The following is a 14,132-nucleotide window of genomic DNA, read 5'->3' on the forward strand; positions in this document are numbered from 1 at the left end:
GCAATGTCCCACAAACAGACATGGAGAGAGTGTCAAATTTTATTTGGGGGATTGTTGGCCAAGACACCAGGATAAACACTTTTCGAATAGTGCCATGAGATCTTTAACATCCACCTGAACAGGCAGATGGGACCTCAGTATAACGTCTCATCCAAAGGATGGCACCTCTGCAGGGTGATGTGCTCAAAGGAGGAGAAGGAGCTAAAGGAATATTGGGATAAGCCAAGGATGGTTTGGGAGATGAGGGGCATCCTGCCACCTATATTGACTGCAATATTGACTAGTGGTCTTTTCGTTTGAAAAGAAATTGCAGAAAGCAAACCACAGTAGAGTAAATGAGAAAGAAAAACTGAGTCATCTTCTGCTCTGTCCAAAAAAAGATTACGTGGGCTGAATTATTGCTTCTTATATTCTCCATCTTGATAGTCACATGTTAGTGATTGAATGAGCAAACTTCTGAAAGTAGCAAACTAAACACCTGATAACTCATCACTCCAAGGGAAAGGGTTTAGTGGTGAGATGGGCATATATATATATACATAAATAAATGCAGCCAGGATGATGACTTAACAACAAATTACATTTGTATAGTGCCCTTCACATTGGAAAGACATCCCAGGGCGCTGGACAGTCAGGGTTTTTTGGGGTTGGGAGGCGTGGTGGAGGTGGCAGGATGGTCAAAAGCATGGTCGAAGAGGAAGGTCTTTAGACGGGACTTGAAGGAAGCAAAAGCGGGGTGAGGCGGAGGAACTGCAAGATGGCGTTTCAGAGTGTGGGGGAGATGCTGAATGCCCAACCGCCAATGGTGGGGCGGGAAGTGCAGGGGACTTGAAGCAGGCCGTTGTCAGCCCAGCGGACAGGCTGATCTGGGGTTAGGAGGTCGGAGAGATAGGGGGAGAGCAAGACTGTGGAGGGCTTTGAAGATGATAACAAGGGTTTTGTATTCAATTCCCTTGAGGATTGGGGAGCCAGTGAAGCCGAGCAAGAATGGGGTGATTGGTTCATGGAGCCTAATGCATGAGTTTTGATTACTCTGCAACTTGTGGAGGGAAGAGTTGGAAAGTCCAGCGAGCAGGCAGGTGGTGTAGTCATGATGATGACGATGAAAGCGTGCATCAGGGTCTCAGGTGGACAAAATGTCATTTGTCACTTTGGCCAGGGCTGTCTCCGTGCTGTGAGAAATACAAAACCAAGATTGGAGGGGTTCATGGTAGTGGCAAATAAAGCCAAGGTTGAGTTATCAGGAGTTTACTGTATGGGTTTCTTAGCAATTGCAGTAAAATCTGGATTCCGTTCAAGGGCAAATGTAAGGGTCAGCAAATTTCTAATAATTGGCAAAGAAATCGAAAATAATAGTTTAAACAAACTCAGGGACATTTATTTGTTAAAATATTTTTTGAACAACAAAGCTGAAATGAGGAAAACTTGGCAATTTTCCTTGAGTTATTTATCAGCATCATTGTTAACGATATTGAACACATTTCATTAGTTAGTACACAAAGAGGCTCAAACAAGTCTGCTTCCTTGATACTTTCATGTTTCTTTGTAAATGATGTGCATCAGTGGTCTGCACATAAAGAATTCATTGACACCAAAGCATTAACACAATCTGCTATATTCAAGATATATCCCTGTTAAGCTCGTAAGTCCCTGGGGATTCGATTAACTTATCTGGATCATGTTTTCTTTAGTTTTCTTATGAAATATTAAAAACTTTGTGAATTTGTTTTTTGGCCAATCACTGAAGAGCCCTGTTATAAGGAAGTAGTTCAGAGCTATGAAATCCCAACCTCCTTATAAGGGAGCATGATCGCCAGTCAGGGATCTTCCATTCACTCTACATGTACCAGCCATGCACCAAAGACAGATGTGGATCCACCTTATAAGCAAACCAGCATTATAACAAGGAACCTTATAATGGGTGTCATTTTGTGTCTATATACAGCAACTAGTGTTTAATATTGACACTTGGGGAGATATTCAAACTGGATATAGATTTACTTGATAATGTAGCACTTTACATGGGGTTAACTTCCACATGTATGCGGATGACACCCAACTCTACCTTTCCTCCTCTACTCTCAACTCCACGACCACCGATGTCCTGACAGCTGCCTGTCCGACATCGAGTCCTGGACGAGAGACAACTTTCTTCAGCTCAACGTGCGAAAAACCGAGGCCCTCCTGATTGGCTCACGTCAGCGCCTCCGCACCTCAGGCGCTGACACCATCAGCATCCAAGGCTGCACTCTCCACCTCTCAAAGCCGGTCAGGAACCTCGGCGTTTTGTTCGACCCTGAGCTGTCCTTTCTCCCTCACATCCGCACCACAACTGGCACCGCCTTCCATCACCTCCGGAATATCGCCAGATTACGGCACTACCTCACCCCTCACGCTGCTGAAACCCTGGTTCACGCCTTTGTCACCTCAAGGCTGGACTATGGGAACTCTCTCCTCGCCGGCCTTCCCGGCACCTCCCTCCACAAGCTGCAGGTCATTCAGAACTCTGCAGCTCGTGTACTGTCCCGCACCAGGCTTCGGGACCACATCACTCCTACCCTCGCTCGCCTCCACTGGCTCCCATCCCCCAGAGGATTGATTTCAAGATCCTCATCCTCACCTACAAGGCCATTCACGGCCTTGCTCCCTCCTACCTCTCCAACCTACTATCCCCCTACCTACCTGCCCGTACCCTCCGTTCCTCTGGCTCCGGTCTGCTCCACGTCCCCCGCCCCAACCGCCCTACTATCGGTGGTCGGGCCTTCAGCCTCTCAGCCCCGAGGCTCTGGAACTCCATCCCCCAGTGCCTTCGCCTTGCTTCCTCCCTTTCCTCCTTCAAGGCCGGTCTCAAAACCTTTCTCTTTGACCGTGCCTTCAGCTCCCCTCTCGACTCTCTTCCTCCTCCTCGCTCCCTCCCTTCCCTCCCCTCACCCTGACCATTTCCCCCTCCTCTCTCCCTCCTTTCCCTCCCTCACCCTGACCATTTCCCCCCTGCTCGGGTCATGACCCAACTGTGCAGCGCCTTGGGACGTCCTCCTGACGTGAAAGGCGCTCTATAAATGGAATCTTGTTGTTGTTGTTGTTGTTTAGAGCATCATTTTTTGTCAAATTTTTGACAAATCATAATTTGTCAAATTCTTAAATACAATTAATTTTTAAGCTGTTTTCCTGTCAGTTCTTTTAAAAAACTACGAAAAAATACTTCTAAGTTAAAACTAATTTCAACAATTTGCAAACTTTGGGACATTCGTAGATATTAGAGTGCTAGAGTAAATATAGATCCAGCTGGAATTTCTTCCCGAGGTGACAAAACAGGAAATTCTCAAATTCCCTGAATTGACATCCTTCAACTTAGTGCGTATTAACAAAATCCAGTCAATTCAAAACTCCGCCTCCTGAATACTCACCTGCACGAAACCCCGTACCCCTATCACACCAGTCCTAGCCATGCTCCACTGGCTCCCAATCACCGAATGGATCGATTTCAAGATCCTCTCACTCGTTTTCAAATCCCTTCATGTCCTCGCATTTCCCTATCTATCCGATTTGCTTACCCCCCACTCCACTACCTGCTGCCTCGCTCAGCTGGCTGCGGTCTCCTGTTTGTCCCTCGTCCCCTCTGCTCCACCATTAGTGGCCGTGCCTTCAGCCACTACACCCCGAAACTTTGAAACTCTCCCTCAATCCCTCCACCTTGCTTCCTCCCTCCCCACCTTCAAGTCCTGCCTAAAGACCTTTTTTGATCTTGCTTATGGTGACCTCCCTCTTTCCCGGCTCGTCAGGTTCCGCTTAGTGTAGCTCTCTGGGACGCTACCCGTGTGAAGGGCTCTATATAAATGCAAGTCGATAGCTCTTGTTCAGCAACAATGAGAAACATTTTTCAAACAAATCTGGATGAAATATGGCTATGAACTAAATAATTGACATTTCAATTTATTTGTTTCACTGTTCAAGTCTCTCATATTTTATTTTAACATAACATGTAGGAGCAGGAGTAGGCCATTCGGCCCTTCGAGCCTGCCCCGCCATTCAATCATGGCTGATCTTCTAATCTAACTCCAGCTAATTACCTAACCCTGCCTTATCCCCATATCCCTTAATCCCTTTTGCAATAAGAAATCTATCTATCTCAGCCTTGAATATGTTCAAGGACTGAGCGTCAACAGCCCTTTGGGATAGTGAGTTTCATACATTCACCACCCTTTGAGTGAAGAAGTTCTTCCTCAACTCAGTGCGAAAAGGCTGGCCTCTGACTTTAAGGTTGTGACCCCTGGTTTTAGTTTCTCCAACCAGGGGAAACAATCTCCCACTGTCTACTCTATCATATAATCTTATCTTATAATAACTTATCTTATAAGTTTCTATAAGATCCCCTCTAATTCTTCTATATTCTAGAGATTATAGGCCCAAATTGGTCAGCCTATCCTCGTAACTCATCCCCTTCATCCCTGGTACTAACCTAATAAATCTACGCTGCACCCCTTCCAAGGAAGTACATCCTTCCTTAAATGAGGAGACCAAAACTGGACACAGTATTCCAGGTGTGGTCTCACCAGGGCCCTATACAGTTGCAGCAAGACTTCCCTACTCTTATACTCTAATCCTTTCATAATGAATGCTAACATACCGTTCGCCTTCCTAATTGCTGCTGCACCTGCAGATTAACTTTCTGTGATTAGTGTACAAGGACACCCAAGTCCCTCTGGATGCCAATACATTCCAATCTCTCCCCTTCTAAAAAATAACCCTCTCTACTGTTTTTGCTACCTAGGTGGATGACTTCGTACTTCCCTACATTATACTTCATCTGCCACCTACCTGCCCAATCACCTAACCTATCTATATCTCGCTGCATTCTTTTAATGTCGTCCTCTGTGTTGACACTTCCTCCTAGTTTTGTGTCATCCGCGAATTTAGATATATTAACTTCGATGTCCTCATCTAGATCGTTGATATAGATGATAAATAATTGAGGCCCAAGGACTGATCCTTGTGGCACTCCACTAGTTACATCCCGCCAATCCGAAAAGGACCCATTTATCCCTACTATTTGTTTCCTACCCGTTAACCATTCCCAATCCATGTTAATATGCTCCCCCCAATTCCATGGGCCCTCATCTTTTGGACTAACCTTTTATGCGGCACCTTATCGAATGCCTTCTGGAAGTCCAAATAGACCACATCCACTGATTCACCCATATCTAGTTTACTGGAAATATCCTCAAAAAACTCGATGAGATTTGTCAAACATGACTTCCCTTTTGTAAAGCCATGTTGACTTGGCCTAATTATGTTGTGCTCCCCTAAGTACCGCACTACCACATCCTTAATCAATGATTCTAAAATTTTTCCTATCACTGATGTGAGACTAACTGGCCTATAGTTCCCCATCTTTTCGTTTCCACCTTTTTTAAATAGTGGTGTGACATTTGCGATCTTCCAATCCATGGGGACCAGAATCCAAGGAATTTTGGAAGATCAGACACAATCTCATAAGCTATCTCATAAGCTACCTCTTTTAAAACCCTGGGATGCAAGCCATCCGGACCAGGGGATTTGTCACTTTTTAGTGCTAACAGTTTCCCTAGGATCAATTCTCTACTAATGAAAATTTCCCTAAGTTGCTCCCGGTCCTTATCCCTTTGGTGCATCTCTATTGTTGGCAGACTTGTTGTGTCTTCTAGGGTGAAGACAGATGCAAAGTACCCATTTAGGGACTCTGCCATGTCCTTGTCCCCCATTACAACTTCTCCCGTCTCTGACTGAAGTGGACCTACATTTACCCTCACTAGCCTATTCCTCTTAATATATTTGTAAAAACTTTTACAATCAGACTTGATGTTCCTAGCTAGCTTACCCTCATACTCCTTTTTTTCGCTCTTAATGAGTTTTTTAGCTTTATTTTGCTGGTTTCTAAAACTCTCCCAATCTTCAGATTTGCCGCTTTTCTTGGCAGTTTTATAAGCCATTTTGATCAATGCTTCTGTTCTAGCATCTGGAATTTTTGTTTATGTAGAAAATCTATTTCAATCTAATTCTTACAACGGTTACTTATTGATATTTTTATATTCAAATTCATAATCAGTTAGTAAATGGTAGTCAGAAAGAATATTCAATATTTAGATGAGTATATTACGGTCAAATTGTTTGCTTAGTTTCTCTTTTATAGTCTGAGAGAGTATGCCTGTAAAGTGGTGATGAATCTCCAAATTGAGAATAACAAAAGTGCAGCAAGCATGAACTATTGAGTTTATTGTTGGGATGACAATAGTGACCTTCGCCAAATTGTCTGATTGGTACGTAAATACCAAATACAGTACATCACTCAATACAATTTGCACATCTATAGTGTCCTTCCTTCACTTAGGATAAGATTTCAAAGCAGTATACAGAAAAATAGCAAGAGCCCAGCAATGATGGAGTGAGAGCTAGAAGAGTAGAAAGGAAATACGCAAAACACAAAGGTAGATTTTTAGAAGCGTTTGAAAGCAGTAATTTGGGGTGAACATTCCAAATAGCAGGAGCAAAGTTGCTGAAAGCTGGCCCGCCAATGGCTATAGTCGTAGCTTTGAAATTGCTTTGCTATAGTTTTTAAAAGAACTTACAGAAAACTGGCTTGAAAATGAATGTAGTATTTAAGAATTTGCCAAATCTGTTTACATAAATAGGGTAAATTTTGACTCAGATAGAATTTCTCTCCAATCAATGCAATATGTAGATTCATATCAGAATCATAGAATATTACAGCACAGAAGGAGGCCATTTGGCCTGTGGTGCCTGTGCCGGCTATTTGGAAGAGATACCCAATCATTTAACTAAAGAGAAGTTTCATTTTACTTGACTGATGTATTCTTCAGTTTGAATAAAATCAGTTAGTTTGGGTGCTAATCAAATGCAAGGATTCTTATTATGAAGTATTTTTAAGTTTGCAAAACAATGGTAGATTTCTGCAGAAGATTGTGTAATATTTTATAGTAAATTATGTGGCAGATACAAAACAATACAAATTACATTTGTAAAGTGACTTTCATATCAGGAAGACGTCCCAAGGCTCTGAAGAATCAGGGATTAGGACCCGAGCGGGATGAGGTTGGGATCAGGGAGGGTGGAGGGCAGAGAGGGTAGGAGGGTGGCCGAAGACGCAGTCGAAGAGGAGGGTCTTGAGGCGTGCCTTGAAGGAGGCAAGGGAGGGAGCGAGGCAAAGGGATTGTGGGATGGAGTTCCAGAGGGCAGAGAGGCTGAAGGCCTGACTGCCGATGGTGGTGCGGGCTGGGTGGGGGTCATGGAGCAGGCGAGAGGGAGCTTGCTGAGTGGAGGGAGCGGACAGGTTGATAAGATGTTAGCAGGTTGGAGGAGGCAAGGCCATGGAGGGCCTTGAAGGTGAGGATGAGAATTTTGAACTCGATCCTCTGAGGGAAGGGGAACCAGTGGAGTTGGGCGAGAGTGAAGGGGTCACGGAGCTTGGTGCGGGAGAGGACAGAGCTGCAGAGTTCTGGATAATCTATAGCTTGTGGAGGGAAGAGTTGGGAAGGTCGACAAGCAGAGAGTTGGCATAGTCAAGCCTGGATGTAATGAAGGCATGTATGAGATCCTAACAATATGAACAAATGTGACAAAATACGCAGTCACTACATTTGAGATGTTTTGAAATGATAAACGCTACATTAAATATAAGATTAGTACTATAATAACAACAATAACCCTTATTATTAGTTGTAGTACTATGTTTTTAAGGGAGATGTATTATCAATTATCCATATCTTATTCCTAGGAAGCAGCCTACACGTCATGTTAGATTTCCTTTAATCCAATCTATCATCTACTTATCCCTTAGGTGTTCAGACGACCAGTTTACACAATCATCTAAAATTATAAGCAGCTTTCTCTCGGCCAATGCACACTGAACTCTACTCATTGTATTAATGCAGAAGTACATCAAACAATCATCGCCAGTAGGTGGTGTCTGTAACAAAGGAAAAAAGCCTTGTATTCTTGCAAACAGACTTGTAACATTGATAGTGATGGAATCTTCTCATTAAAAGTGCGCTGAACACTTGCAACTGATAAGCTGATCAATGTAATGTTGGGAGTGTGCTGCATTATTGGAGGTGCCATCCGTTGGATGACTCATGAACCAAGGTCCTGTCTGCCTTGTTTGGTCATGTTAAAAAGATCCCATTCACAATTCGCAAAGAGAAGAAATTTTCTCCCAGTGTTCTGGCAAACAATCCTCAAATACAATTGGTCATTCACTTCATAAAATAAAATCGGTGGTTCACTTTATGGCTGTCTGTAGGACATGCAAATTGGCCGCCACGCTCCTCTGCAGCTGCAACAGTCTACTCTTTACAGTAAATCCTGTGAAGCAACATGTCCTACCAACGTGAAAGGCATTATATCAAATGCAAGGATTATTATATTTTTTAATGCAGCAATACCCTTTCTGGGAATTAATAATTTACAACGATTGTAGTATTCATTATAGTATTCATAATTTTACCAATTCATTATGCTCTGTAGTTATATTATTAAAAATAAATGTTTCTTTTTATAATTTTCTTTAACTGCTTGTATTTTGTTAATTGATATCATAGAATCACAGAGCAGAGAAGGAGGCCATTCAGCCCATCGTGTCTGTGCCGGCTCTTTAAAAAGAGCTGTCCAATTCATTCCCATTTCCCCACTCTCTCCTCATTGCCCTGCAAACTTGTCCTCCCCAAATAATTATCTACTTCACTCTTAAAAGCTGTTACCGAATCGGCTTCCACCACCCTTTCAAGCAATGCATTCCAGATCCGAACAGTAGTAACAATAACAACAACAACAAGATTCCATTTATAAAGCGCCTTTCACGTCAGGAGGACGTCCCAAGGCGCTGCACAGTTGGGTCATGACCCGAGCAGGGGGAAATGGTTAGGGTGAGGGGAGGGAAGGGAGGGAGCGAGGAGGGGGGAAATGGTCAGGGTGAGGGGAAGGAAGGGAGCGAGGAGGGGGAAGAGAGTCGAGAGGGGAGCTGAAGGCTCGGTCAAAGAGAAAGGTTTTGAGACCGGCCTTGAAGAAGGAAAGGGAGGAAGCGGCGAAGGCACTGGGGGATAGAGTTCCAGAGCCTGGGGGCTGAGAGGCTGAAGGCCCGACCACCGATGGTAGGGCGATTGGGGCGGGGGATGTGGAGCAGACCGGAGCCGGAGGAACGGAGGGTACGGGCAGGTAGGTAGGGGGATAGTAGGTTGGAGAGGTAGGAGGGAGCAAGGCCGTGAATGGCCTTGTAGGTGAGGATGAGGATCTTGAAATCAATCCTCTGGGGGATGGGGAGCCAGTGGAGGCGAGCGAGGGTGGGAGTGATGTGGTTCCGAAGCCTGGTGCGGGACAGTACACGAGCTGCAGAGTTCTGAATGACCTGCAGCTTGTGGAGGGAGGTGCCGGGAAGGCCGGCGAGAAGAGAGTTCCCATAGTCCAGCCTTGAGGTGACAAAGGCGTGGACCAGGGTTTCAGCCGCGTGAGGGGTGAGGTAATGCCGTAGTCTGGCGATGTTCCGGAGGTGATGGAAGGCGGTGCCAGTTGTGGTGCGGATGTGAGGGAGAAAGGATAGCTCAGGGTCGAACAAAACGCCGAGGTTCCTGACTGGCTTTGAGAGGTGGAGAGTGCAGCCTTGGATGCTGATGGTGTCGGCGCCTGAGGTGCGGAGGCGCTGACGTGAGCCAATCAGGAGGGCCTCGGTTTTTCGCACGTTGAGCTGAAGAAAGTTTTCTCTCGTCCAGGACTCGATGTCGGACAGGCAGCTGTCAGGACATCGGTGGTCGTGGAGTTGAGAGTAGAGGAGGAAAGGTTATGTTGGGTGTCATCCGCATACATGTGGAAGTTAACCCCATGTCTGCGGATGATGTCACCAAGGGGGAGCATATAGAGGGCGAAGAGGAGGGGACCGAGGACAGAGCCCTGAGGGACTCCACATGAGACAGTACGGGGGGTGGAGGAGAAGCCATTCGTCGAGACAAAGTGAAGACGGTGAGAAAGGTACGACCTAATCCACTCAAGGACAGTGCCTTGAAGGTTGAGGTGGGATAATCCTTGCATGTGATATAACGCTTTTCATGTCTTCAAGACGTCTCAAAGCGTTTCGCAGAATACACTAAAGTGTAGTAACTGTATTTTGTGGGCGAAATGCGGCAGCCAATTGTGCACAGCAGCATCCCACAAACAGTCGTGGATTGAAGTGACCAATTTATTATTTTTTGGGGGCTTGAGGGATTATTATCAGGCGTGTGGAGTAAGGAAACTTGCCCAAGGTTTCACCCTCTGCCGGGAATGGAACTCGCAAAACGAGTGCTCTAACCACTAAGCTGCAGGACTCCACATTAACATTATCATTAACATTAATGCCATCATCATCATCATCATCACCATCATCAATAATAATAATAATCCTGGCGCTTGACACAGCGCCTTATCATGTCGTCGAGACGTCTCAAAACGCTTCACGGGATACACTGTCAAGTGTAGTGACCGTGTGTTTTGTGGGCGAACAATTCGCTGTGAAAAAATTTCTCCACCTCCCCTCTGTTTCTTTTAACAACTATTTTAAATCGGTGTCCTCGGGTTACCAACCCACCCACCAGTGGAAATAGTTTCTCCTTGTTCACCCTATCGAATCCCCTCATAATTTTGAAAACTTCTATTGAGTCTCCTCTGAGCAATCTCTGCTCCAAGAAAAATAACCCCAGCTTCTCTAGCCTCTCCTCATAACTGAAGTCCCTCATTCCTGGTACGATCCTGGTAAATCTCCTTTGTAGCCTCTCCAATGCTTTGACATCCTTCCTAAAGTGGTGCCCAGAACTGAACACCGTCTCTAGCTGAGGCGTAGCCAGTGTTTTATGAAGGTTTATCATAACTTCCTGACTTTTGTACTCTATGCCCCTATTTATAAAACCTAGTATCCAGTTTGCTTTTTTAACAGCTTTATCTACCTGTCCTGCCACCTTCAAAGATTTACTTAGATGAACCACAGGTCTCTGTTTCTTCACCTCCTTTAAGATTTATATCGCCTCTCCTCATTCTTCTTCCCAAAATGCATCATTTCACATTTCTCCACATTAAACTTCATCTGCCACCTGTCTGCCCATTGTACCAGTCTGATGTCAGTTTTCAGTCTCCTCATTGTTTATAACTTTTCCTAACTTCCTAACTGCAAACTTGGAAATTGTACTCCCTATAGCAAAGTCCAGGTCATTCATATAGATCAAAAAACAGCAGTGGTCCCAATACTGACCCCTGGGGAACACCACTGCACATTTCCCTCCAATCAGAAAAACAAGCATTCACCACCAGTCTCTGCTTCCTGTCTCCCAGCCAGTTCTGTATCCATGCTGCCACTGTCCCTTTAATATCCGGGGCTTCTATTTTGCTTACCATTTTCTTATGTGGCACTTTATCAAATGCCTTTTGAAAATCCATGTAAACTACATCAACTGCACTACCTTCATCCATCCTCTCTGTTACTTCATCAAAAAACTCTTATCAAGTTTGTTAGACATAATTTGCCTTTAACAAATCAGTGTTGGCTGTCCTTTTTTAACCCATATTTTTCTAAGTGAAAATTAATTTTGGTCCTGGATTATAGTCTACAAGTTTCCCCACTACTAACATTAGGCTGACTGGCCTGTAATTCCTGGGTTTATCCTTCTGCCCCTTTTTGTACAGGGGAGTAACATTTACAACCCTCCAGTCCTCTGGCACCACCCCGGTGTCCAAGGAGGATTGAAAGATTGTGACCAGAGCCTCCGTTATTTCCACCGTTACTTCCCTCAGTAACCTAGGATGCATCCCATCCAGACTGGGTCACTTGTGCACTGATAACCTTTTTAGTACCTCTACTCAGTTTATTCTTATCTTATCCAATTTCTCTACCCTCTTCGATATTGTGGCATTGGCTGCATCCTCTTCTTTTGTGAATACAGATGCAAAGTACTTATTCAATACATCAGCCATGCCTTCTGCCTCCACAGGAAGATTTCCTCTTTGGTCCCTAATTGGACCCACCCTACCTTTGACTCACCTTTTATTCTTTATATGCTTATAAAATACCTTAATGTTCCCTTTTATGTTACCTGCTAATTTTTTCTCGTACAATCTCATTGCCTCTCTTATTTCCTTTTTCAGTTCTCCTCTATACTTTCTGTATTCTATTTGATTATTTTCTGTATTTTGGACCTGACATTTATCATAAGCCTAATTTTTCTGTTTTATTTTAATCCCAATTTCCTTATTCATCCAGGGAGGTGTGGATGCCCTACCTTTCCCCTTTGTGGGAATGTATTTGTTCTCTCCCCGATCTATCTCCTCCTTGAAGGCTTCCCATTGCTCATTAGCTGTTTTACCTGCCAATCTTTCTTTCCAGTCCACCTTGGCTAGGTCCCTTTTTAACTCATTGAAATTAACTCCCCTCTGGTTGAGTATCTTCACCTTTGATTGCTCATTGTCCCTTTCCATACCTACTCAAACCTAATGATGTTGTGATCACTGTTGTCCTATTGAAACTGCTCCACTTGCCCACTTTATTCCCCAGAACAAGATCCAGCACTGCTTCCTTCCTTGTTGGACTGGAACCATACTGATCCAGAAAGTTATCTTGCACACATTTCAGGAATCCTTCCCCCTCCTTGCCCTTTACACTGTTATTTGTCTATGTTAAGATAATTTAAGTTCCCCATTATCACTAGTCTATTGGTTTTGTATCTTTATGAAATCTGCTTGCAGATTTGCTCATCTATCTCCTTCCCACTGTTTGGTGGTCTGTAGTATACACCTAACAGAGCTAACAACTCCTTTTCTGCTCCTTAACTCTAACCAAATAGATTCTGTTTTTAGACCCTCTAGCACATGGTCCCTTTCCAGGGCAGTAACCGTGTCTTTAATCAATATTGCCACAGCCCCTCCTTTTTTTCCTTCCCTATCCCTCCAGAATACATTGTAGCCAGGAATATTCAGCTCCCATTCCTGCCCTTGTTTGAGCCAAGTCTCTGTTATTGCCACTACATCATAACCCCATGTGACAACTTGAGCCGCAGCTCACCAATCTTATTTGTCTCACTCCGTGCATTTACGCACATGCACTCCAAGACCACCTTAGTCTGTTCTGCATTTCTCTTCCGTCTAATACCTTCTTTTTCTGGATTACTCCTTATTACACTTTAGTCTTTTCTTCCCCACATCCAAGCCATGACCTGCTCTGCCTTCCCTCACCTACGTAACATCGCCCGACTCCGCCACTACCTCACTTTTCAGGCCGCTGAAACTCTTGTTCATGTCTTCAACTACGCAACCTCCCTGCTTGTCGGCCTTCCCAACTCTTCCCTCCACAGGCTGTAGATAATCCAGAACTCTGCAGCCCGTGTCCTCTCCCGCACCAAACTCCGTGACCTCATCTCCCCCATTCTCGCCCGACTCCATTGGCTCCCTATCCTTCAGCGGATCCAGTTCAAGATCCTGGTCCTCGTATACAAAGCCCTCCATGGCCTCACCCCACCTCATCTCTGCGACCTCCTAACCCCCTACCAACCCGCCCGCTCCCTTTGCTCAGCCGGCTCCAGCCTGCTCCACATCCCCCGACCCACCTACCCCATCATTGGCGGGAGAGCCTTCAGCCACTCTGCCCCCAACCTCTGGAATTCCATCCCCCAAATTCCATTCCCCAATCACTCCGCCTCGCCCCCTCCTTAGCCTCCTTCAAGTCCCGCCTCAAGACCCTCCTCTTCGACCATGCATCGGCCACCTCCTTCCCCTCCCCTCCGTGACCCCAGCTCGGGTCTGAAATGCTGTACACTGTCCAGCGCCTTGGGACGTCCTCCTGACGTGAAAGGCGCTATACAAATCTAATCTTTGCTGTTGTTTATTCGTCTCTTCCAGCCCTCTTTGTAACTTGTTTGTCCTCTCTAATGCTACATCCTCGAAATTAGTTTAAATCCTTCCCCACAGCACTAGTTAACAACAACAACAAAATTACATTTGTATGGCACCTTTCACGTCGGGAGAACTGGACAGTCAGAGTTTCGGACCCGAGCTGGAAGTTGGGATCAGGAAGGGTGGAATGCAGGGTGATCGAAAGCACGGTCGAAGAGGAGGGTCTTGAGATGGGT

Source organism: Callorhinchus milii, unplaced genomic scaffold (assembly GCF_018977255.1).
Source record: "Callorhinchus milii isolate IMCB2004 unplaced genomic scaffold, IMCB_Cmil_1.0 Scaffold6, whole genome shotgun sequence".
Taxonomy (NCBI): Eukaryota; Metazoa; Chordata; class Chondrichthyes; order Chimaeriformes; family Callorhinchidae; genus Callorhinchus; species Callorhinchus milii.